This window comes from Pseudorca crassidens, chromosome 10 (assembly GCF_039906515.1).
Source record: "Pseudorca crassidens isolate mPseCra1 chromosome 10, mPseCra1.hap1, whole genome shotgun sequence".
NCBI lineage: Eukaryota > Metazoa > Chordata > Mammalia > Artiodactyla > Delphinidae > Pseudorca > Pseudorca crassidens.
This window is the reverse complement of record NC_090305.1, coordinates 50,411,031-50,434,759: the sequence shown is the minus strand read 5'-3', so window position 1 is coordinate 50,434,759 and position 23,729 is coordinate 50,411,031. Positions and strand designations below refer to the sequence as shown.

The window sequence follows — 23,729 nt, the reverse complement described above, 5'->3', positions numbered from 1 at the left end:
TGTCCTCAAATCCATTCTCTACGTCTGCATCTTTATTCCTGTCCTGCCTGCCCCTAGGTTCTTCAGAACAAGTTTTTTTTTTTTTTTAAGATTCCATATATATGTATTAGCATACAGTATTAGTTTTTCTCTTTCTGACTTAATTCACTCTGTAAGACAGACTCTAGGTCCATCCACCTCACTACAAATAACTCAATTTTATTTCTTTTTATTGCTGAGTAATATTCCATTGTATATATGTGCCACATCTTCTTTATCCATTTATCTGTCGATGGACACTTAGGTTGCCTCCATGTCCTGGATATTGTAAACAGTGCTGCAATGAACATTATGGTACATGACTCATTGAATTATGGTTTTATCAGGGTATATGCACAGTAGTGGGATTACTGGGTCATATAGTAGTTCTATTTTTAGTTTTTCAGGGAACATCCATACTGTTCTCCATAGTGGCTGCATCAATTTACATTCTCACCAACAGTGCAAGAGGGTTTCCTTTTCTACACACCCTCTCCAGGTTTTATTGTTTGCAGATTTTTTGATGATGGCCATTCTGACCGGTGTGCAGTGATACCTCATTGTAGTTTTGATTTGCATTTCTTTAATGATTAGTTATGTTGAGCATCCTTTCATGTGTTTGTTAGCAATCTGTTTATCTTCTTTGGAGAAATGTCTATTTAGGTCTTCTTCCCATTTTTGGATTGGGTTGTTTATTTTTTTAATATTGAGCTGCATGAGCTGCTTGTATATTTTGGAGATTAATCCTTTGTCAGTTGCTTCATTTGCAAATATTTTCTCCCTTTCTGAGGGTTGTCTTTTTGTCTTGTTTATGGTTTCCTTTGCTGTGCAAAAGCTTTGAAGTTTCATTGGGTCCCATTTGTTTATTTTTGTTTTTTTTTCCATTTCTGTAGGAGGGAGGTCAAAAAGGATCTTGCTGTGATTTATCATAGAGTGTTCTGCCTATGTTTTCCTCTAAGAGTCTCATAGTGTCTGGCTTTACATTTAGGTCTTTAATCCATTTTGAGTTTATTTTTGTACATGCTGTTAGGGAGTTTTAATTTCATTCTTTTACATGTAGCTGTCCAGTTTTCCCAGCACCACTTATCGAAGAGACTGTCTTTTCTCCATTGTATATTCTTGCCTCCTTTATCAAAGATAAATTGACCATATGTGCATGGGTTTATCTCTGGGCTTTCTCTCCTGTTCCATTGATCTATCTTTCTGTTTTTGTGCCAGTACTATACTGTCTTGATTACTGTAGCTTTGTAGTATAGTCTGAAGTCAGGGAGCCTGATTCCTCCAGCTCTGTTTTTCTTTCTCAAGATTGGTTTGGCTATTTGGTGTCTTTTGTGTTTCCATACAAATTGTGGAATTTTTTATCTTAGTTCTGTGAAAAATGCCATTGGTCATTTGATAGGGATTGCATTGGATCTGTAGATTTCTTTGGGTAGTATTGTCATTTGCACAATGTTGATTTTTCCAATCCGTGAACATGGTATATCTCTCCATCTGTTTGTATCATCTTTAATTTCTTTCATCAGTGTCTTATAGCTTTCTGTATACAGGTCTTTTGTCTACTTAGATAGGTTTATTCCTGGTATTTTATTCTTTTCATTGCAGTGGTAAATGTGTCCTTAATTTCTCTTTCATATTTTTCATCATTAGTGTATAGGAATGCAAGAGATTTCTGTGCATTAATTTTGTATCCTGCTACTTTACCAAATTCACTGATTAGCTCTCGTAGTTTTCTGGTGGCATCTTTAGGTTTCTCTATGTATAGTACCCTGTCATCTTCAAGCAGTTACAGTTTTTCCTCTTTTCCAATTTGGATTCCTTTTATTTCTTTTTCATCTCTGATTGACGTGACTAAAACTTCCAAAAGTATGTTGAATAATAGTAGTGAGAGTGGGCAACCTTGTCTTGTTCCTGATCTTAGTGGAAATGCTTTCAGTTTTTCACCATTGAGAACGAAGTTGGCTGTGGGTTTGTTATATATGGCCTTTATTATGTTGAGGTAAGTTCCCTCTATGCCTACTTACTGGAGAGTTTTTATCATAAATGTGTGTTGAATTTTGTTGAAAGCTTTTTCTGCATCTATTGAGATGATCATATGGTTTTTATCCTGCAGTTTGTTAATATGGTGTATCACATTGATTGATTTGCGTATATGAAGAATCCTTGTATTCCTGGGAGAAACCCTACTTGATCATTGTGTATGATCTGTTTAATATGCTGTGGATTCTGTTTGCTAGTATTTTGTTGAGGATTTTTGCATTTGTATACATCAGTGACATTGGTCTGTAATCTTTTTTTTAATGACATCTTTGTCTGGTTTTGATATCAGGGTGATGGTGGCCTCGTAGAATGAGTTTGGGAGTGCTCCTCCCTCTGCTATATATTGGAAGAGTTTGAGAAGAATCGGTGTTAGCTCTTCTCTAAATGTTTGGTAGAATTCGCCTGTGAAGCCATCTGATCCTGAGCTTTTGTTTGTTGGAAGATTTTTAATCCCAGTTTCAATTTCAGTGCTTGTGATTGGTCTGTTTATATTTTTCTTTTTTTTCCTGGATCAGTCACAGAAGGTTGTGCTTTTCTCAGAATTTGTCCATTTCTTCCAGGTTGTCCATTTTATTGGCATATAGTTGCTTGTAGTAATCTCTCATGATCGTTTGTATTTCGGCAGTGTCTGTTGTTACTTCTCCTTTTTCATTTCTAATTCTGTTGATTTAAGTCTTCTCCCTTTTTTTCTTGATGAGTCTGGCTAATGGTTTATCAATTTTGTTTATTTTCTCAAGGAACCAACTTTTAGTTTTATTAATCTTTGCTATTGTTTCCTTCATTTCTTTTTCATTTATTTCTGATCTGATCTTTAAGATATTTTTCTATCTGCTAACTTTGGGTTTTTTTTTGTTCTTCTTTCTCTAATTGCTTTAGGTGTAAGGTTAGGTTGTTTATTCGAGATGTTTCTTGTTTCTTGAGGTAGGATTGTATTGCTATAAACTTCCCTTTGAGAACTGCTTTTTCTGTATCCCATAGGTTTTGGGCCATTGTGTTTTCATTGTCATTTGTTTGTAGGTATTTTTGATTTCCTTTCTGATATCTTCAGTGATATCTTGGTTATTAAATAGTGTATTGTTTAGCCTCCACGTATTTGTACTGTTTACAGATTTTCTCCTGTAATTGACACCTAGTCTCATAGCGTTGTGGTCAGAAAAGGTACTTGATATGATATCAGTGTTCTTAAATTTACCAAGGCTTGATTTGTGACCCAAGATATGATCTATCCTGGAGAATGTTCCGTGAGCTCTTGAGAAGAAAGTGTATTCTTTTGTTTTTGGATGGAATGTCCTATAAATATCAATTAAGTCCATCTTGTTTAATGTGTCATTTAAAGCTTGCATTTCCTTATTTATTTTCATTTTGGATGATCTGTCCATTGGTGAAAGTGGGGTGTTAAAAGTCCCCTACTATGATTGTGTCACTGTCGATTTCCCTTTTCATGGCCGTTAGCATTTGCCTTCTGTATTGAGGTGCTCCTCTGTTGGGTGCATAAATATTTCCAATTGTTATATCCTCTTCTTGGATTGATCTTTTGATCATTAGGTAGTGTCCTTCTTTGTCTCTTATCATAGTCTTTATTTTAAAGTCTATTTCGTATGATATGAGAATTGCTACTCCAGCTTTCTTTTGATTTCCATTTGCATGGAGTATCTTATTCTATCCCCTCACTTTCAGTTTGTATGTGTCCCTAGGTCTGAAGTGTGTCTCTTGTAGACAGCATATATATGGGTCTTGTTTTTGTATCCATTCAGCCAGTCTATATCTTTTGGTTGGAACATTTAATCCATTTACATTTAAGGTAATTATCGGTATGTATGCTCCTATTACCATTTTCTTAATTGTTTTGGGTTTGTCATTGTAGGTCTTTTCCTTCTCTTGTGTTTCCTGCCTAGAGAAGTTCCTTTAACATTTGTTGTAAAGCTGGTTTGGTGGTGCTGAATTCTCTTAACTTTTGCTTGTCTGTAAAGGTTTTAATTTCTCTGTCAAATCTGAATGAGATCCTTGCTGGGTAGAGTAATCTTGGTTATAGGTTTTCCCCTTTCATCGCTTTAAGTATGTCCTGCCACTCCCTTCTGGCTTGCAGAGTTTCTGCTGAAAGATCAGCTGTTAACCTTATGGGCATTCCCTTGTATGTTATATGTTGTTTTTCCCTTGTTGCTTTTAATATGTTTTCTTTGTATTTAATTTTTGATAGTTTGATTAGTATGTGTCTTGGCATGTTTCTCCTTGGATTTATCCTGTATGGGACTATATGCACCTCCTGGACTTAACTATTTCCTTTCCCATATTAGGGAAGTTTTCAACTATAATCCTTTCAAATATTTTCTCAGTCCCTTTCTTTTTCTCTTCTTCTTCTGGGACCCGTATAATTCGAATGTTTGTGCATTTGATGTTGTCCCAGAAATCTCTGAAAGTGTCCTCAACTGTTTTCATTCTTTGTTCTTTATTCTACTCTGCAGTAGTTATTTCAACTCTTTTATCTTCCAGGTCACTTATCCATTCTTCTCCCTCAGTTATTCTGCTATTGATTACTTCTAGGAATTTTTTATTTCATTTATTGTATTGTTCATTTTTGTTTGTTTGCTCTTTAGTTCTTCTAGGTCCTTGTTAAATGTTTCTTGTATTTTCTCTCTTCTATTTCCAAGATTTTGGATCATCACTACTCTCATTTCTCTGAATTCTTTTTCAGGTAGACTGCCTATTTCCTCTTCATTTGTTTGGTCTGTTCGGTTTTTACCTTGTTCTTCATATGCTGCATATTTCAATGTCTTCTCATTTTCCTTAACTAATTGTGTTTGGGGTCTCCTTTTTCCAGGCTGCAGGTTCGTAGTTCCCATTGTTTTTGGGGTCTGCCCCCAGTGGGTAAGGTTGATTCTATGGGTTGTGTAGGCTTCCTGGTTGAGGGGACTGGTGCCTTTGTTCTGGGGATGAGGCTGGATATTGTCTTTCTGGTGGGCAGGACCAAATCTGGTGATGTTTTGGGGTGTATGAACCTAGTATGATTTTAGGCCGCCTCTCTACTAATGAGTGGAGCTGTGTTCCAGTCTTTCTAGTTGTTTGGCATGGGGTGTCCAGCACTGGAGGTTGCTGTTCGTTGAGTGGAGCTAGGTCTTAACATTGAGATGAAGATCTTTGGGAGAGCTTTTGCTGATTGATATTATATGGGGCCAGGATGTCTCTGGTCATTCAGTGTCCTGAACTCGGCTCTCCCACCTCACAGGCTCAGGCCTGGCACCCAGTCAGAGCAGCAAGACCCTGTCAGCCACACGACATCTTGACCCCTGAGAAAGCTGCTCACTGGATGCACCACCTCAGTGGGGAACTGAGGAGCTCACTGGGAACAGGATACGATGCCACTGCTTAGCCTCAGGCACCTGAGGGATGACCTGGATGCTCCAAGGGTACAGTCCAGGGCATGGCAAGACGAGCTCCCACACCAAGGGACTGGAGTCCCATAGATTTTAGATCATGTTTCCATTTTCTTTTGTTTCCATGTATTTTTATATTTACCTTTGATTTCTTCAGTGACTCATGGATTGTTTAGTAGCATATTGCTTATCCTCCATGTGTTCGTGTAAAGCATCACTCGGGTGCATATAACACCTTATAAGAGGGGATTTGATTCAGCTTGAATTACAGGAAATAGTAATGGATGTGGCAGCCTGGACACCTATGCTCTAATCTCTATCCACAATTGACTATGTGCTCCAAGCCCTAGCCTCAGACTTGGGTCTCAGTCTCCAGACCTATGAGGTGTGGGCGGTTGAACTCAAGGACCTCAGAGGTACTTTCCGCCTCAGTTGCTGTGGTCTCCTGACAGGTGATGACCTCCTTGTGCATCAGGACAGCTGCCTCTCGATGGGAGGGTGGGGGGGAGGACTCGTGGGCCACCTTAATGACAACAAATAGCTCACATTGAGGAGAGATTACTATGTGTCAGATACGGTGCTAAATGCTTTATGTGTGATATTTCCTTTCCACTTACAGGTGGAAAAACAGAGGCTTAAAGAGTTAATTTACTCAAGCTCACAGGTCAAGTAAAGGCTAATGCTAGTGACCCTTTCCTTCGTCCCTTTGTGATTCTGCTGTTCACTAGACACATTTATATATGAATAAGAGTCTATCTTATGTGAAAGAATATTTGACAAGCATCTTTGTCATTAAGGTTGACTCTAAATCTATAGCTGGATTTAAATTAGAGAGGCATCTCTGAACTCTGTCAAGATTATTCTGAATAAATTTTTTTTTGTTCTGGATTTTTAAAGTCTTGGCTAAATTGTTTCATATCCTGCTGAGCAAATATCTTTGTAACATAACACATGGACTTTATTGGTACAGATTGGAACCATAAAAAGATGAGCAAATCCCAAGATACAAAATATGCTTAGAGACAAAGTGCAAGACAGGTGCTGGATTGAAATGAAAAGCACAACAAAATTGCAGTTTTGGAGTGCTTATTGAATAAAAATAAGCTAATTATGATGTATTGAGCCTCTAAGTAAATCTAAAGATTTTTTAGGAAATTTGGGAAGAACAGTGTTTTCTTCTTTTCCTTTTTTCTCTCTCCCCCTTCCCACTTCCCCTCCCTCTCTCTCTTTCTCTCCCTCCCCCTCTCACTTCCCCTCCCCGCCTTATCAGTCATTCGTCTCTTTGAAAATTTCTATTAGAGTAATATTCATGAGAAATGCTCTTCAGGTAATATAACTTGTTAAGTGCCCAAAGACTGAAGATGAGTATCTATTTCCAAGGTTGATAAAAATTTACAGACTTAAAGTTAAGGAAGCAAATATCCTGACCCATAGCCTGACAATTGCACTTTTCATGACATATCCTCTTTCTTCAAGATACGAAAAGGTGGAAACAGATTGATACAGATTTCCAAGGTGACTATGTAGTTATATGAGATCAACTGAAGACTCTTTGGAGAAAATTTCAGGTGATTTGGTCACACAATGTGAAATAAGTACTGTTCTCATCTATTCAGAAATAGAAGTAATCCAGTGAGTTATAAGTATCTTTTAGGGACCTAAAGGCAAAATCAAGACCATTCCACAAAGTCCTAGAAGTGTGCTCCATACAGAGATAAGCTATAGTTTTATTGTTGTCTTTAAGTCTTGTTTTTACAACATCACTGTCATCGCATCTTTAAAGTGCAGTGGATTTTGAACCGTTCTGGGAAAAGTCAAAATGACTAAATATCACTAGAAATGATGGATGAAAGGAGACAGGACTTAGATCAGTGGGGCAGAGAAATCATGAGGAAGAAACCTAGATCTGCAGACAGAGAAATAGAACATCTGACCCTCAACCCCAGCAAATTTGCCTGATCTGCTTGCAAAGCCTCAGCATCATAGAAGCCAGGGGATCTCTCTATGTGGCTTGCCATGTCTTTAAAAATAAAAGGTAGACATAAGTTTTTGAAATAAAATAAAGGACAATGTAGCCATAGCATTAAGTACACCAATCATTCAGTGCTATAAATAAATACACAACAGAGGCAACACAGTGTAATGGAACTGGTCATGTCATGTGCATGATCAAAATTCTCTCCAAGCTCCCCATTATACTCAGTATATAAAGTCCCACCAAGTCTTACATGACCTGGTCCCTGGTTCTACATGACCCAGCCCCTAGCTGCATCTCCAGGTTCATTTCTCACCATGATTCCCCTTCACTTTCTACTTCTTACCCTCCTTCATTTTTTTTTCTCTGGCTAAATATTATGGTCCTCGGTTGGTTTTCTATCTTCCCCACCAGACTATTAGCTTCTTGATGCAGAGATTTTTATTTTCACTGCTATATTCCAGGGTCAGACCTGTGGTAGGTGTTCAAAAAATATTTTTGAATGAAAGAACAAACAATCAAACCAACAGAACACTAGACTATGTATGTGTTGACTTGAAAGTCAATGTCTTTAGTAGGCGACCTTGGGAACCTCTAGGTGCCACAGTTTCCTCATCTCAAGACTGAGGAGTTTGATGAAGATTTTTAAAGTCTTTCTAGTCACAAACACATTAATTTTCAAATATAATGCAACTTAGTTTTCTAGGTTCGTGTGTGTCTAGCATCAATTAACAGTACTTTTTAAGGTCCTGGTTCATGTGGACCTCTTGACCAAATTTTCTGTTTTCACTTTGAAATTTGTCTTGAAACAGTTGACATGTGTATATATCCATTCGTCCATGTCTTTGTATTGTTGAAGTATATTTCATTTTCTGCCACTGGATATCAAGAGGATGGAAGCCCAATTTTGTAATTTTTGCCACTTATATTTTATGTTTTATGATACTCATGTAGTGACAGGAACGAGTTGGAGTAATGTGGGCTTCAAAGCAAGATTGAAATGCAGTGAAAAGATTGAAACTAGATTTTTAAACAGCCCCCATTAAAGTTGTTGGGAAAATCTACACGCTTTAAGTGTTTTATGATTTTCAGTTTGACTGGTACTTTGTTTCTTATGATTAGCTCAGCTTAGAGGTGTTGCTTTAAAGAATATGAAAACTAGATTAGCATTAAAACCCAGTGATCAAAAAACATGCTAATATTTGATGGTTAGATAAAATATAATTAAGGATTCTATTTTCTGTTAAGCTTATAACTCTATGTATTATATCCCTAAGTTGGATCCAAAAGCTGGAACATTTTGAGCTAACCAAATGTTCCCTTTCTTTTATGCCTTGTACACTATTGAATTTACATATTTTTTCTTATACTATGTTTCAAATTAACCAACCCTCCTCCTATAATTCAGCCAGTCGAATAAACTGAAAATGAGAGTGTACAAATCAAAATTTTAATTTATAAATAAAGTAGTATTTAGAAAGAATTGACATGAACACGACCTCTAACACTTCTGAAATCTACAGAGACCCAATAAAACTGTACATTCCCTATAGATGTTTATGATAACATTTATGTATTAGCTTTAGTGGTGGGCATCTTGAACAAATGTCACTTTGAAATAAATAAACCAGGAATTGGTTAATATCTTTCTACTTTATTCTTCAGGCTAAGATGTTCTGAGAGACAAGTATCTGTTTTTCCAGACAAACAGGATTAAGTGAGAAAACCAAATCTGTCAGGAGCTCTCAATAAATATTTCCCCCTTCTTCCTTATGTCAGTGCACCCATTGTACCATTGATTGCACCCAGTTGTTCATCTTTGACTATTTGAATGTTGTGTTACTTATTGCCATCACCCAGAGGGGCACAGTGGCCCTCACACTCTGTGATTGGGACTTCATGTGTGTGGTGGTAAAAAGAACAGACTTTGAAGTCAGACGGAGCTGAGTTTGTTTGTATTTGACATTTAAACTCCATATCTCTAAGTAACACACTTATATCTGTGCATCCTGATGTTTTAGCTGTAAGCATTCTCTACTGACTTTTTCTATGGAAGAAAAAGATTGAGTTCTCTTTCACCCCTTCCATTTCTACCCGTTCATGAACACTTCTTATCTCCTTATACTGTTGGTTACATCATAGTCACTGTTGACATGACTGTCAATTCTCTTCACAGCTGAGAATGGGGTATACTATACTTTTATTTCCCTGTACAACTTTTAATTTTTTCCTACTGTTAGTAATAGTGTTAATTTTAATTTTTGTTGTTTGATTAAAAATAAAAAACACCAATCAAATTCCATTCTACTTTATTAATTGTCTAAATCTCCTCTTAAGATATTAGGTACTTATCACATTCTCATTCCTGTAGAAATGTGGAAATAGAAGAACCTTCTGATGTGCTTCAGTGTGGACTTGCTGTTCTCAACTCCAGTCTGGCTAAAAACGTGTCTCACTTCTCTTCTGAGCTGAACCCTCAATTTCCTGTGTCCCATGCCTTTCTCTTTCTTGGTTTACTCTCTTATTTTGGTGGAGCATATTTTCCAGTTGCTTCATAAGAAAAGAGAAATAAGAGGTAAAATTTTTGAGAACTTAACATCTGAAAATGTCTAATTTTACTTCATATTTGATTAATGGTTTGGCTAAATATTGCGTTCTGGGTTGGAAATAATTTTCCTTAAGAGTTTTGAAGGCATTGCTCCAACATCTTCTAGCTTCTAGTGTTGCTCTTAAATATCCCAAACCTACTCTGGCTTCTAATTTTTGTATATACTAACTTTTTAACTTTTTTCATTCTGGAAGCCTGTAGGGTCTCCTGTGAGGTCTTCTGCCTCATACTGTGAAACGTTGTGATGATATGCCTAAGTGTGGGTCTATCTTCCTTCTTCCTGCTGGGCATTTAATGAGCTCTTTTTTTTTTTTTTAACTTAATGAACTCTTCAATCTAGAAACTCATTTATTTCTGTCTGACTTTCTTCCTAGGAGTTCTTCCTTTCTTCTTGGGAAGTACAGTTCTGGGGAACTGTGTTGAATGATCTTCTTTATAACCTCCTTACCTCCTTTGTCTCTGGATAAGATGGTCTTTAAGATCATGTTGTAGATTTTAGAAGTGGAAGGATCACAAGAGGACATTAACACCAAGCCTGCAGGAGCTGCAGGCCTACAAAGGATTATTGTTACCAAATAGCAGATAAGGCCAACTGTTATCTAGAACTTTTAAGTGACTTGTCCATTGTCACCCTGCTGGTTAGTCTTAAAAATATAACTAAATCCTGGGCTTCCCTGGTGGCGCAGTGGTTAAGAATCTGCCTGCCAATGCAGGGGACACGGGTTTGAGCCCTGGTCTGGGAAGATCCCACATGCCGCGGAGCAACTAAGTCTGTGCGCCACAACTACTGAGCCTGCGCTCTAGAGCCTGTGAGCCACATCTCCTGAGCCTGTGTGCCACAACTACTGAAGCCTGCATGCCTAGAGCACATGCTCTGCAACAAGAGAAGCCACCGCAATGAGAAGACTGCGCACCGCAATGAAGAGTAGCCCCCCTTTGCTGCAGCTGGAGAAAGACTGTGCAGCTATGAAGACCCAGCGCAGCCAAAAATAAATAAATTAAAATAAATAAATTAAAAAACAATAACTAAATCCCAGTTCTCTGACCTCTAGGCTTTCTACTACATAAGACTGCCTCCAAAGTAAAGACTACATAAGACTGCCTCCAAACTCTTTTTAAGAGTTTGTAAAGTTCTTTCTTGACATTAATTGAAAGATGCTGAAGATTTTGTGGCAAAAAAAATGGTTACCTCTTAGTCTCATTGGCATCCTACCGTCTAGCTCTTTCTATTGTAATACTCCCAGCCCAAGTGACCTCATATTTATGAAATAAGAATGCCATTTGTTTACTTCGTGTTCATTGTTCGATTTAATTTAATTTCTTATTTTATGTAACTTTTGCATTTTTCAGAATTCCCAACACATGTTGTACACATATTATTTAAGCTCTTGTTTTAGTTAATTACTTTCTTCCTGTTGCCTTCTTAAATATTTATTAATTGAAAAATTGAAGGTTTTGTAGGGAAGAAAGGAATAAGTGAATTTTATCCCAATCATTCTAGTGTAGCATTTAAAAAAATAGTTTGAATTCTCTCTTGTGTGAATTGTGAGGTCTTTTCTAATTATTTTTCTCTTGGGATCTTAGTGAATTTTAATGATTTGTATAAATTGCACACCTTGAAGGGATTGGCTTTTTTTCTGAAATATTTGTCATGTATATTTTGAGGTTCTTTGTTTGTTTGAATCTTGCTTTTACCTTTCAATTCATTTGACCCAAAAAAGTTTAATCCTTTGTTATTTTTCACTTGGAAAACTTTTCCTCAACCAGATTTAAAAAATATTTTCTTTACCCCACCCAATAATTTTCAACGTATTCATTTGTTTCTTTTTATATTTTAATTCATGTGTATGGTGTGAGCAAAAAGTCTTACCAGGTATTTTTTTCCCTAATAACCTAGAATTGTTGAATATTTTCATTGCCTATTGTTTTGCAATGCCTACTTTATTATACATTATATTTTCATTTATTCTCTGATTTAGTTCTGGATAATTTGTTCTATTTTATTGATCAAGGTATTTTAAAATTAATATCACTATAATCACTATATCACTCTAATATCACTATAAAATTGTAATTTTATAGTTTTTTTAAACAATGTGGCCAACTTTACTACTGCAAAATTTTTTGAAAAGTGAATTTACACATGTTTATTACATCAACTGAATTTGAGAATAGTGATTCCCAATCCCAGAGTCTTAAATCCCTTAAATAGGGCATATCAAACTCAAACTATACCCATTTCCCCTTGCAGAGATTAAAATGTGCCCAGTTGGGAATTGCCCTATGACAGAAAAAACATTTCTGTGGGGTTTCTGTAAATTTCTGTGAGTAGTATGCAGGCAAGAAAGAGAGGTTGCAGAGATTTTTTTTTTAATCAAGTTCTAAATTAAATTCTACTGCAATTTTGTTTAAAATGGCATTATATCTACCCATTATTTTGAGAGAAAATGTGGATTTTTAAAATGTCCAGCCTACTTACATAGAAACACAGTATGTCTTTCTACTTATACATTTTCTTTTATTTCTCTCATTTTGTAGTGTATTTCAGTGGAGCCCCATACATTTCTTGCTGAGAGCTTATATGTAATTTAGGTATTTTATAATTTATGTAAGTGGAATATTTTTAATATCATGTCTATCTGAATCTTTTAATGTTAATGATTTCATATATTTATTTACCTATTCCTTGTCATGGTACCAAACTGCTTATTGTAGGCCCTCAATCCATAACAAAACCTGGGAGACAGATGTATTTTGAAATTCCAAACTTTAGATTTTTGGAAAGGTAATATTGCACCTATAGCACATGTTGTCTAATATCCACAGCAAGGTTTAAGGCAGCATCCCATAATCAATGTGCTGATAAACTGATATTCTTACTTAAAAAAGATAAATAAAGACTATAAAGAGCCTGATGTTCACTGAACTCCGATTTTACCGAAAAATGAGTGTGGGCATCAAACTTATGCAAAGAAGTCTGACTTCAGAGCTGTTTAGATTTCTGAAATATAGATGAGAGTTAGTGACCAGTAGTTCTAATGTTTTCACAGTTCACCCTCTTATATTATCTAGGAAGAGTCACATTTCTCCTTTTCAATTGATATATTGAAATTCTTTCATTTCTTACTGTATTTCATAAAATCCCCAAAACAATGTTTAAAAAATAATGGTGACACTGTTATACGTTACAACTTGAAGTAGATTGTTGACTTTTGTCATGCTAAAACAGTGTCCTTTCTAAGTTTTTTTTAAAAATCAACATTGAATATGAAACTTTATTGTCTTTTCCACTTTATATTAGTTTCTTGTTGCTGCTGTGATAAATTACCACAAATTTGGCGGCTTAAGACAATTTATTTTCTAACTGTCTAGAGGTCAGAGTCTCAAATCAGCCTCACTGTGCTAGAGTCAAGGGGTTATCAGGGCCTGCTTCTTCTGGAGGCTCCAGTGGAGTATACATCTCCTAGTCTTTTCCAACTTCTGGAGGCCACTTGCATTCCTCAGTTTGTGGCCCCTTCTTCCTCTTCAAAGGACATCACTCCAGTATCTGCTTCCATTGTCACATGGCCTAAGTCTAACTCCACCACGTCCCTCTTATAAGGACTTTGTGTTTACATTGAGCCCACCTGAATCATTTAGGGTAATCTCCTCATCTCAAGATTCTGAACTTAATCACACCTGCAAAGTCCCTTTTACCATATAAAGTATATGCTCATAGTTTCCAGAGATTAGGACACAGACATTTTTGGGGGGATCATTATTCAGCCTACTATACCCTTCTATTAAGATGACCATATATACTTTCTTATTTGAATATTAAAGTCATCCTGTAGGTTATGTTGACACATTTTTTTCTAATATTAAACCATCTTTACATTCCTGGGGTGGACCCTATTTGGTTATAGTAGGTTAGTCTTTTCATATACAGTTTTAATGCTTTTTTCATGATATTTCTTAGTATGATTGATTCAATAGTCATACTTACTACTGGCCTACAGTTGTGTGTGTGTGTGTGTGTGTTTTATTTGCTTAGGTTTGGTAACTGACTTAACCTGACATAGTGTATGAGTCAGGTAATAAAAACTCAACTTATACTAGCTTCAGTGGAAGGGGGGTTTTCTTCACTTGTATATCTGAAAAAGATACTGGACTATCTCAAAGAATTGAAGGAAAAACTGAAGGAATCAAGCCTCAGGGATTGCAAGTAGTAACCTGTTGACTGCAGAGCTTTCTCTCTGAGTGTCACTTGCATTTTACGTTAGGATAGTCAGGCCCTCTCCATGTGCCAGGAAATGTGGCTACAAGCAGACCAAGCCCAGCAAATCCAGAGTCAAGAAGGAGCTCTTCTTTTCCAGCAATGGTTGCGAGAGATGCCTCATCCAAGACATGTCCCTTCTTTGGGTGGCCCATGTTCAAATCAGATTGAGTGGGAGTTAAAAAAGCTGGACCATTTCATGCAAACTTAGGGCTCTCATAGCTTCAGACCTCCCTGTGGGCTCTGCTGGAGATGTGTCACAAGTCAACTTCTCCCTCTGCTCATTCCTGTTCCTTTTCTCTTTCTTCCACAGATCCCTAGGACACTCCTTAGTAAACATCCTGCCTGCTGAACACAGAATTTCAGTCTGCTTCCTAGGGAACACAGCCTCAGATACTTAGGGTGAAATAGTTTGCTAGGGAGACTGAAAACTAAAACCACTCTAATCATTTCAATTTCATTTGATACTATTATATTTAGGGGTTTTTTTCTACTTATTTATACATGAGATTTATCTATAGTATTCTTGGCAAGAGTGGGAGTTGGTGTGGTTCATATCCAGTTTTGTACCAGTGTCGGTGTTTTTATGAGAAAAAATGGAATGAGATTTTCTTTTACTATAAATAGAATATTTCTGTATTTTAAACTTTAGGGACAGAGTTTTCATGTAAAACTAACTGGACCCAGAATCTTTCTTAAGGACTGTTTTTTGATAAAGGAAGAAAATAATTGCCATGTTATTGCCTAAGGTTCAATTCAGTGCTGCATTTACACCCTTGAGCTAAATAAAGGCAGGCAGACTTACTTAACTGCCCCACTCCTTCTGTTTTTACTGCTCCAGCCCCCACATGTTGCTTTTCTTTTGCTTCAGAAGGTAAAATATGGATATCTCAGGATTATGTTTCTCTGATCATCGCCATCAAAACCATAGTTAACTGAAATTCTCCCTTCACTGTAACATGTAGCCTTGTCTTTTTCCACTTTAAGAACAGTTTTAGTCTCTTTCTCTCTCTTCTTGAATTTTTATGTACATTTTCAATGAACATTGAGAGAGGATTTATCAGGAACTGCTAACATCCCGCCAAATTGACACCGAAATCTTAATGTCTTTCTTTCAAAGGAGAAGAGCTCATACTAGCCTGAGCTGTAATCTCTCCTGCTTTCTTCACTCAAAGAACAGCTCTTGCACATACACCCACAAACACACACACACACCCCAGAGTACTGAAGGTGTTCCCTTGATTGCATTAACTGTGGGTAACAATGCATAACATTAGCACTTCTATAGTGTTTGATAAATGTGATCAGTTTCAACCAGGGGCAACATGATACTGGGGAATTCTTAAGGCAGAATTTCCCTCTTGGATTCCACAGTTGCCTTAAAGAGTGGTGAAATGACAGGGTGCTTCTCCAAGGAAACCCCTGATAAATCTTGTTTTCTAAAGAAAAGTAGAAGAGACTTGACAAGAAGGGAGTTGAGGGGAGAACACATTTAAATCTATAGTTTCTACTTCCATTCACTTGGTCACACTCATGGTTCAGCTCTAAGAGTCCCCATGTATTTTGTTTTTTACAACAACCAACAACTAGTATAAACATTGCCTTATAAATCTGGCAATATGATTGTAGACCAAAATAAACCATGATTTTCCTACAGACAATTCATATTCTTTATACCTAATAAAGAACTGGATTTGAAATGTAGGGTACTTGATTACAATACTTGAAGTTTTAGAGTGGCCCAAAAGTTTTTAGTACAGACTTGAAGGTTGCTGGGCTAAACTAGAATAATAACTGTTTAGACAGAGGAGGGAGGAAAGGTAATTGCATTCATTCCTTGGACCTAACAGAACTAACCTGTTACCAATGACTTCTCATGTGAGCTTGTAGAAGGAGATTTTGTTTTGACCCCAAATAGTAATTACTGGCCCTGAGCTAATAGAATGGATGCCTACAATGTTGTTCTTTTTGTTTGTTTGTTTTATGTCCTGCATTACCTCTATACCTGCCATAGGTTGATGAAAATGTATTTATCTGTAAGATTTTATTAAAACAAACATTTTATTAAAACAAACATGAAAGCATCGAAGGCATTACCTCTTTTCTAGCAGTATGATCTGTGAGCAGATTTTCTCAAACATTAATGTGGACCCAGTTCGCCTGGAGCTCTTAAAATGCAGATTCTGACTCTATAGGTCTGAGATGGGGCCTGAAGGTCTGTATTGTGTGGTCCACGAACTACACTTTCACTAGATCAGTATAATCCAGCCCATCTCATCCTGGGTCTGTTCATAAGGAGTCGTGTGTAATCTTGGGTATCTTACCAATCATCTTGAGAACCTGAATTTCCTTTTTTTCAATGTAAGATCTTTTGCCGACCCACATGTAGGCACCTTCTTAAAAAACTCTAACATGGGAATTCCAAGGTATCAAAGGATGAATTGCAGGTCGTTATCCTCATTTTAAAAAAATTTCTTTAAACAGCAGCTTAGAACTCACAAGGGAACATTTATTATTATAATATTGTTATTATTTACTTATATATATTATATATTATATATTACATTTTGGCAAATAATTTCATTTAATTCAACAAATATTTATTTATCCCCTTTTAGGGAAAGGCTTTTTGCTAGATATCTTCAGGCAAAACAAAACAAATGATGACCCTGTTCCTGCCCTAGTGCAATTTGTAAACTGGGAGGTTATTAGGAGCACTGAGTAAAATTTATTATCTAATATCTCAGGAAGGATGTCAAAGGATGATAACGGGTGGCAGTCTAGTGGGATATCTATGACAAGCCTTAGGAGCTTCTTATTTGGTTTGCCAGTCCATGGACTAAAGAGAAGTTTAGGGCACAGGCTGTGTGAGCTGTGCTGGAAACTTTGGGGCTCACCCGAGGAACGCTTGCGAGTTTTTCATTACAGGCTGTCCTCTCGGGTCCACAATTACAGACAGAAAAGCTAGCGTCATGTGAGAGCTCTAGGAGCTAACTACCAGCTACACCCTAGGGGTCCTGCCTTGCGTTCTGCCTCTGCAGGGTCTGAGAGGTGAGGGCCGTGACTACACTTCTGCTACTTATTGCTGGAAGGCCAACAAATTTGACCTGATAAATAAGGTAGAGAGAGATAACGTCACAAAAGAAAGATTTTTGTAGTGGTCAATGGAGTCAGAGAGTAAATTTTGGCCTGAAACCATCTAAGACTCCGTGGAGAAGGCCGCGTTTGAAATGGATCCAAAAGAAGAAAGATTTCAACAGGAGCACAAGGCAAAAGAGGCATTTGGGATGGGTGGGGGTGGGGCTGGGGGTGAGAGCCCGGCAACGGGAAAGCGAGAGCAAGTTCAGCAACTTCCCTAGTCTGGCCAGTAGAAGGCTTGCATTTTAGAGTTTAGTAAGAGAATAAGGCTATAGCATCAGCAAGAACCAGACTGTGAAAAGCTCTGAATGGCCAATGAAGAGTCAGTAATTAACCTGCTACGTGCTGGTGATTCGTTAAAGGTTGTAAGCAGGTAAATTTGAATGAGGGCATTAGGAAAATTAACCTGACTGCTGTGTAGAAGAAGTACTGGAAAGGAGGCCAGTGGGGAGAACAGTGAGGAGGACAGTGGCAATAGGGAAAGAAAGCGAGGGGGTGATTTGAGATCCCTTCTAGATGTAAATAGACTGAAGAGACGTCGCAACTGCTTCCAAAAGAGAGCAATGAGACAATCACAGTTCAGCTGATACTCTGGAGTTGGAGAGGATAGAAACTTGCATGTTCAGCATTGGTGCATCTGTTGATGGAAGGTCATCAGAAATAGTCTCTGAAATAATAAGAAATAAACATTTAAAGCCCAATTTTTCTGAGGCCCTTTAAGGATTATTGGATACATATAAGGCTAAGCCCATTCCCCTAGGAATTGATCATTGATTACATCAAATATGCATCAATTACCAAAGACTGTTTCCTTTCTCTCCATTAACATAGGCCAGTTATGTTGATCATGGTTTTTTTTAGAAAAAATATTTACCAATTACTTTCTTTTTGGTTGCCCTTCTGTTTTAATATTTCAGTCATGGAATTTGGGAACTTGGAAGGATCTTAGACTTCCTCCAGGGTGACTCATGCATATTACACAGGACATTTAGGTCCTGACAGAGTAATAATTTGCCTATGGCCATATGGCTAGTTAGGGGTAGAATGATTGCTGGTTTAACTGAGAGAAAATTATCCAACATAGCACTTTATCTATTTTTAAAAATTTTTTATTGGAGTGTAGTTGATTTACAATGTTGTGTTAGTTTCAGGGATACAGCAAAGTGATTCAGTTATACATATACATATATCCACTCTTTTTTAGATTCTTTTTCCATATATGCCGTTACAGATTATTGAGTAGAGTTCCCTGTGCTATACAGTAGGTCCTTATTAGTTATCTATTTTATATATAGTAGTGGGTATACGTCAATCCCAGTCTCCCAATTTATGCTTCCCCCCCTTCCCCCCCGGTAACCATAAGTTTGTTTTCTACATCTGTAACTCTATTTCTGTTTTGCAACATAGCACTTTAAACATGGCTTGTTATTAGCAGAATTTTGGATATTTTGGATAGTTGGGCCAAAGCACATTTCTTAAGACAAAATAACTCTGAAGTCGCACACTTCCTCAATATGAAGGACCCTCAGGTCAGTGACACTGGATTTCCTTTGAAATCTGGCTGTTTCTCCTTTCCACACAAACAGAGCAGGTGGGCAGGCAACAAAACAGCCCTGTACCATGGTTCCGCAGTCCTAGGAAAAGTGTCGCAAATCACTATCCCTCATCTGCTTTTATTTGTTTACTTTTATTTTACTAGAGGTTGTAAAGTCTTGCCTGAAATGTAGATATCATTTTACCCAATGTATTCAGAATCCATTCAGCCACAAGAGCCCCAGTGTGCTATTTGCCACCATGGAGCATGGCTTTATCTTTCCACGAAGCATCATGGGTGGCTAATGGATCAGATCATTTGAAAAGGATGCATGTCTTTGTGCCACACTTTTAAAAAAAATTTTATTTTATATTGGAGTATAGTTTATTAACAATGTTGTGTTAGTTTCAGATGTACAGCAGAGTGATTCAGTTATACATATACATTTGTCTATCCTTTTTCAAATTCTTTTCCCATTTAGGTTATTACGGAGTATTGAGCAGAGTTCCATGTGCTATACAGTAGGTCCTTGTTGGTTACCTATTTTAAATATATTAGTGTGTATATGTCAATCCCAAATTCCCAGTCTATCCCTCCCCCCTCCCCTTTCCTCTGGGTAACCATAAATTCGTTCTCTTAAGTCTGTGAGCCTGTTTCTGTTTTGTAAGTAAGTTCATTTGTATCATTTTTTTCTTAGATTTCCCATATAAGCGATATCATATGATATTTGTCTTTCTCTGTCTGACTTACTTCACTTAATGTGATCATCTCCAGGTCTCTCCATGTTGCTGCAAATGGCATTATTTCATTCTTTTTAGTGAGTGTTTTGTCCCTTCTATCAATACCCTCCTATCCAAATCCTCTTTCCATTTTCTTGTATGACATACAAGTCAGTGATGGACAGTCTTCAGCTGAATATACTTGTACCCAACCCCCCTTTTCACAGTTACCTTTGACCCCACTTTCCCTGCTGGCACAGAACTGTCTCAGCTTCAGGAGTCTGCTTCTGATGCCACACGCTTTCTTAAGCCAGTGGTTCTGCTGGCACTCTTTTCCTAGGAGAGCTGGCAATTCAACATTCTTTCCTCCTACCTATTTCAGCCATTGCCAGGAATTTACTTTGTTTTTTATCCCCTAATAGAAACAACATAATATGCCATCTCAGATGCTTCTAAAGATGGGCATCAGCTCTAGGGCTCATTAACATAATTTCTCAGTTCAGCTTCATCCACTAGTCTCTGCCGTGTTTTGACATCAGCCTCCTTTCAGTTTTAAATCTAAGCCAGTAAGACATCTCTTCCCAGCTTCTCTTTTTCTTCTCTCAAGTGTGAATATAAGATTTCTCAGTTATTATGCTGTTTATTTTTTTAAAGGCATCTAGCTTTGTGTCACTGTTGATGTCACTATTTGCAAACTGGCTTTGTCATTTTATGGATAGTGCTTGAGTGAAGAGCTCCCCGTAAATACATGCAAACTCTCAGTTCCCAACAAGCTCCCCAGCCCTGTTAATGAGAGGATTAGCAAGAGCACTGCACTGTATTTAACCTGCGGCACTAGTTCTGTTTCAATAAGACTTCAACAGCCTATTAAATGGAGTGGGGTCTCAATTAACCCACACAAAGGCCACTCTCCTGAACGTGGCAGGGAGGACCACATTTAGCATCTGCCTGAGCAGCTTGTTGGAAGCTGAAAATAAAGAGGGTGACATGTTCTTGCCTTGAGCTATGACATCACTGAAATGGTGATTCTAGTTCATCTGGACCGACTGAATAGGTGACAGCATTGAAACCTACTACTATCTCGCCATATGACAGTTTTTTAAAAAACCAGAAGGTATCGGCCACTCCCCCCATGCCTTCTTCCAAGGGAGCACCACATTGTTCCTGGGTTGGTAGGAGTAGTGGGTTAAGGACGTGAGGGTGGAGGTTGTCAGGGTGTGAGAGTTTGTGGTTGGGGAGGAGGGAGGTTGGTGTCCACAGAGATGACCAGCAAATGTGTGTGTTCAAGCATCTCCTCACATAATTAGAAGCTAGAATTGGGTCCTCATCTCAGAAGCGTGTTTCACCGAACAGCCAGCCATTTCCTTCTGGGAACCAAGGTACAAGTAATGGCAAATCGCTGAGGTGGATTCTTAGAAACCCCCACTCTAATATTGTTAGAATTATTGGCTTATGGGGCTTGTAGGGTCAACTCTTCATCAGGATTTCAAGGTGTCTTGACTATTCCAACATTTGAGTCAAAAATGAAAGTTGGCGCTTCCCTGGTGGCGCAGTGGTTGAGAGTCTGCCTGCCGATGCAGGGGACACGGGTTCGTGCCCCGGTCCGGGAGGATCCCACATGCCGCGGAGCGGCTGGGCCTGTGAGCCATGGCCGCTGAGCCTGTGTGTCCGGAACCTGTGCTCCGCAATGGGAGAGGCCACAACAGTGAGAGGCCCGTGTACCGCAAAAAAAAAAAAAAAAAAATTGACTAATTAAGTAGAATGTTATTTTTTTCAGGATGACTTGAATCCAACTGCGGTGACAAACCAAAATCTCCTTTAATTTTCCGCATGTGAATTCTCCATGTGATAAAGTCAAAGAATTATTTGAAAAAAAAAGAAAAATGATTGATTGATGTTTTCTTGCCAATTTTTCCAATGGCAGTTTATTTTTCAAGCTACATTTTCTCTTGAAACTCAACCTTACATACACAAATATTGGTATGTGTTGACCGTGTAAGTTTGTCTATATGTTTTGATTTTTTTCCATTGTATTCCTGAGGATAAAAGTGTGAAGTGTGTGCCTATCTAAATATTAATTAACCCCCTATCCTGTTTTACTCACCCTTCATTGCTTGTCACCTTCTAACATACTAGATCATATACTTATTAATCACTTTCATTGTTTATTGTCTTTATCTCATTGCTAGAAAGTAAGCTTAACAGAGGCCAGGATTTTGTTTTGCTTACAGATGTAGCTCAGGTATCTAGAATGATGTCTAGATACATTTATTGAACGTCTAGTAGGAGTTCAATAAATATCTGTGCAATGAATGAATCTAAAGAAGAAACATAAGTTATATTCTCCTTATGGAACCATACGCAGCTGGCTCATTAGATGAGATTCCTGTATAAGAAAATAGTCACTGCCCTTTTCAAAAAATAAAGAAAAATCTTTACATTTTAGATTGATAGGCTAGGCCGAGTCACCAGAGTGGTTGGATGGGGTACTTTCCCTTTATACCAGAGGGGTGGGGGGCTGGTGGAATGTGATTTCCAAAACTGGGCCAGTGAGAAATTTGACTGAATGCTCACTAGATCTGAACACTTTTATTGTTCCAGGGTCTGATAAAAACACAGGTTTAATCAGGGGGAATTAGAGACACACTTTCTGAGGCATTGCATCGCAGATTCACATGTAAGGATTGCTAGAAATGCTGCATTCGTGCACCATGTTCACTGAAATTTTGCACCAAGTGTTGAGCTATGGATTGCTAAAAATGGACCACATATTGAAGATATCATGTAATGCTATTGATTATGTAATTTATTGTAATGTGATACTAGTAAGCCATTTATTATGTAAATTTATTCACTTGATGAAAACTAGATTCGAATTATGGTTTGATTCCCTGTTAGCTTAGTGGAGTCTCAGTTATCTCATCTGTGAGGTGGAGATGTAAATACCTACCTCACTGGCTTATTGTGAGCATCAAACGCTAAACACTACACACTAAAATAGAGTGCTTCTCCCCATGCCCGGCATATCATGAGCTCTTAATAAACAATAGCTATGGTTGATGCTGCTGTTGTTGTTGTTGTCACTAGATTCTGAAAACTCCAGGAAATATTCTTCCCTTACGGTTGTGTGAGATTGTGGCAAACATGTGACTCACTGTGGTTCTCCTACTTTTGTCAATTCCTCTCTTCCTCTTCTCTTGTCATCCCCCTCCCCCACACTCCCACCCCCTTCGCTCTTCACTGCTCCCAGGCTTATGGGCATTTCCCCTCACAGACTGTCTTTCTTCACAAATCACCCTCCTTTCTGGAAAAAGAGTGGGATTTATGGAAAGCCAAGGGGTTTGAGAGTCTCCAGGGAAAAAGAGATGAGATGAAGTAGTTGAGGGCTTTCGGTTGATTCCGATACTCTAGGACATCACGGGTGAACTTTAAGGATGTCTAGAGATGAATGGGCAATCAACTGAGTTGTTTGGAGGGTGAGGTGAGAAAATTTTCTGTGCTTATCAAGATGCTTAAAAGAAGGTATTTACCTCACACCAGTCAGAATGGCCATTATTTAAAAGTCTACAAACAACAAATGCTGGAGAAGGTGTGGAGAAAAGGGAACCCTCCTACACTACTGGTGGGAATGTAAATTGGTGCAGCCACTCTGGAAAACAGTATGGGGGTTCCTCAAAAAACTAAAAATAGAACTACTATATGACCCAGCAATCCCACTACTGGGTGTATATTCAAACAAAACTATAATTCTAAAAGATACATGTACCCCAATGTTCATAGCAGCATTACTCACAATAGCTAAGACATGGAAGGAACCTAAGTGTCCATCGACAGATGAATGGATAAAGAAGATGTGGTACATATATACAATGGAATATTACTCAGCCATAAAAAGGATGAAATAATGCCATTTGCAGCAACATGGATGGACCTAGAGATGATCATACTAAATGAAGTAAGTCAGACAGAGAAAGACAAATACCATATAACACTTATATGTGGAATCTAAAATATGATACAAATCAACATATCTATGAAACAAAATCAGAATAACAGATATAGAGAACAGACTTG

The 23,729-nt window shown here is 37.8% G+C and overlaps 1 long non-coding RNA gene across 2 annotated transcripts in view; it reads left to right on the top strand.

Moving 5' to 3' along the window:
* LOC137233068 (uncharacterized) overlaps window positions 1-23,104 on the top strand; it is a 138,858-nt gene extending 115,754 nt beyond the window's left edge. For both annotated transcript variants that reach the window (XR_010947279.1, XR_010947280.1), the window contains one exon: window positions 21,433-23,104. This is a non-coding gene — a long non-coding RNA (uncharacterized lncRNA). The remainder of the gene's footprint in view (window positions 1-21,432) is intronic.
* The last annotated feature ends 625 nt before the right edge of the window (window positions 23,105-23,729 follow it).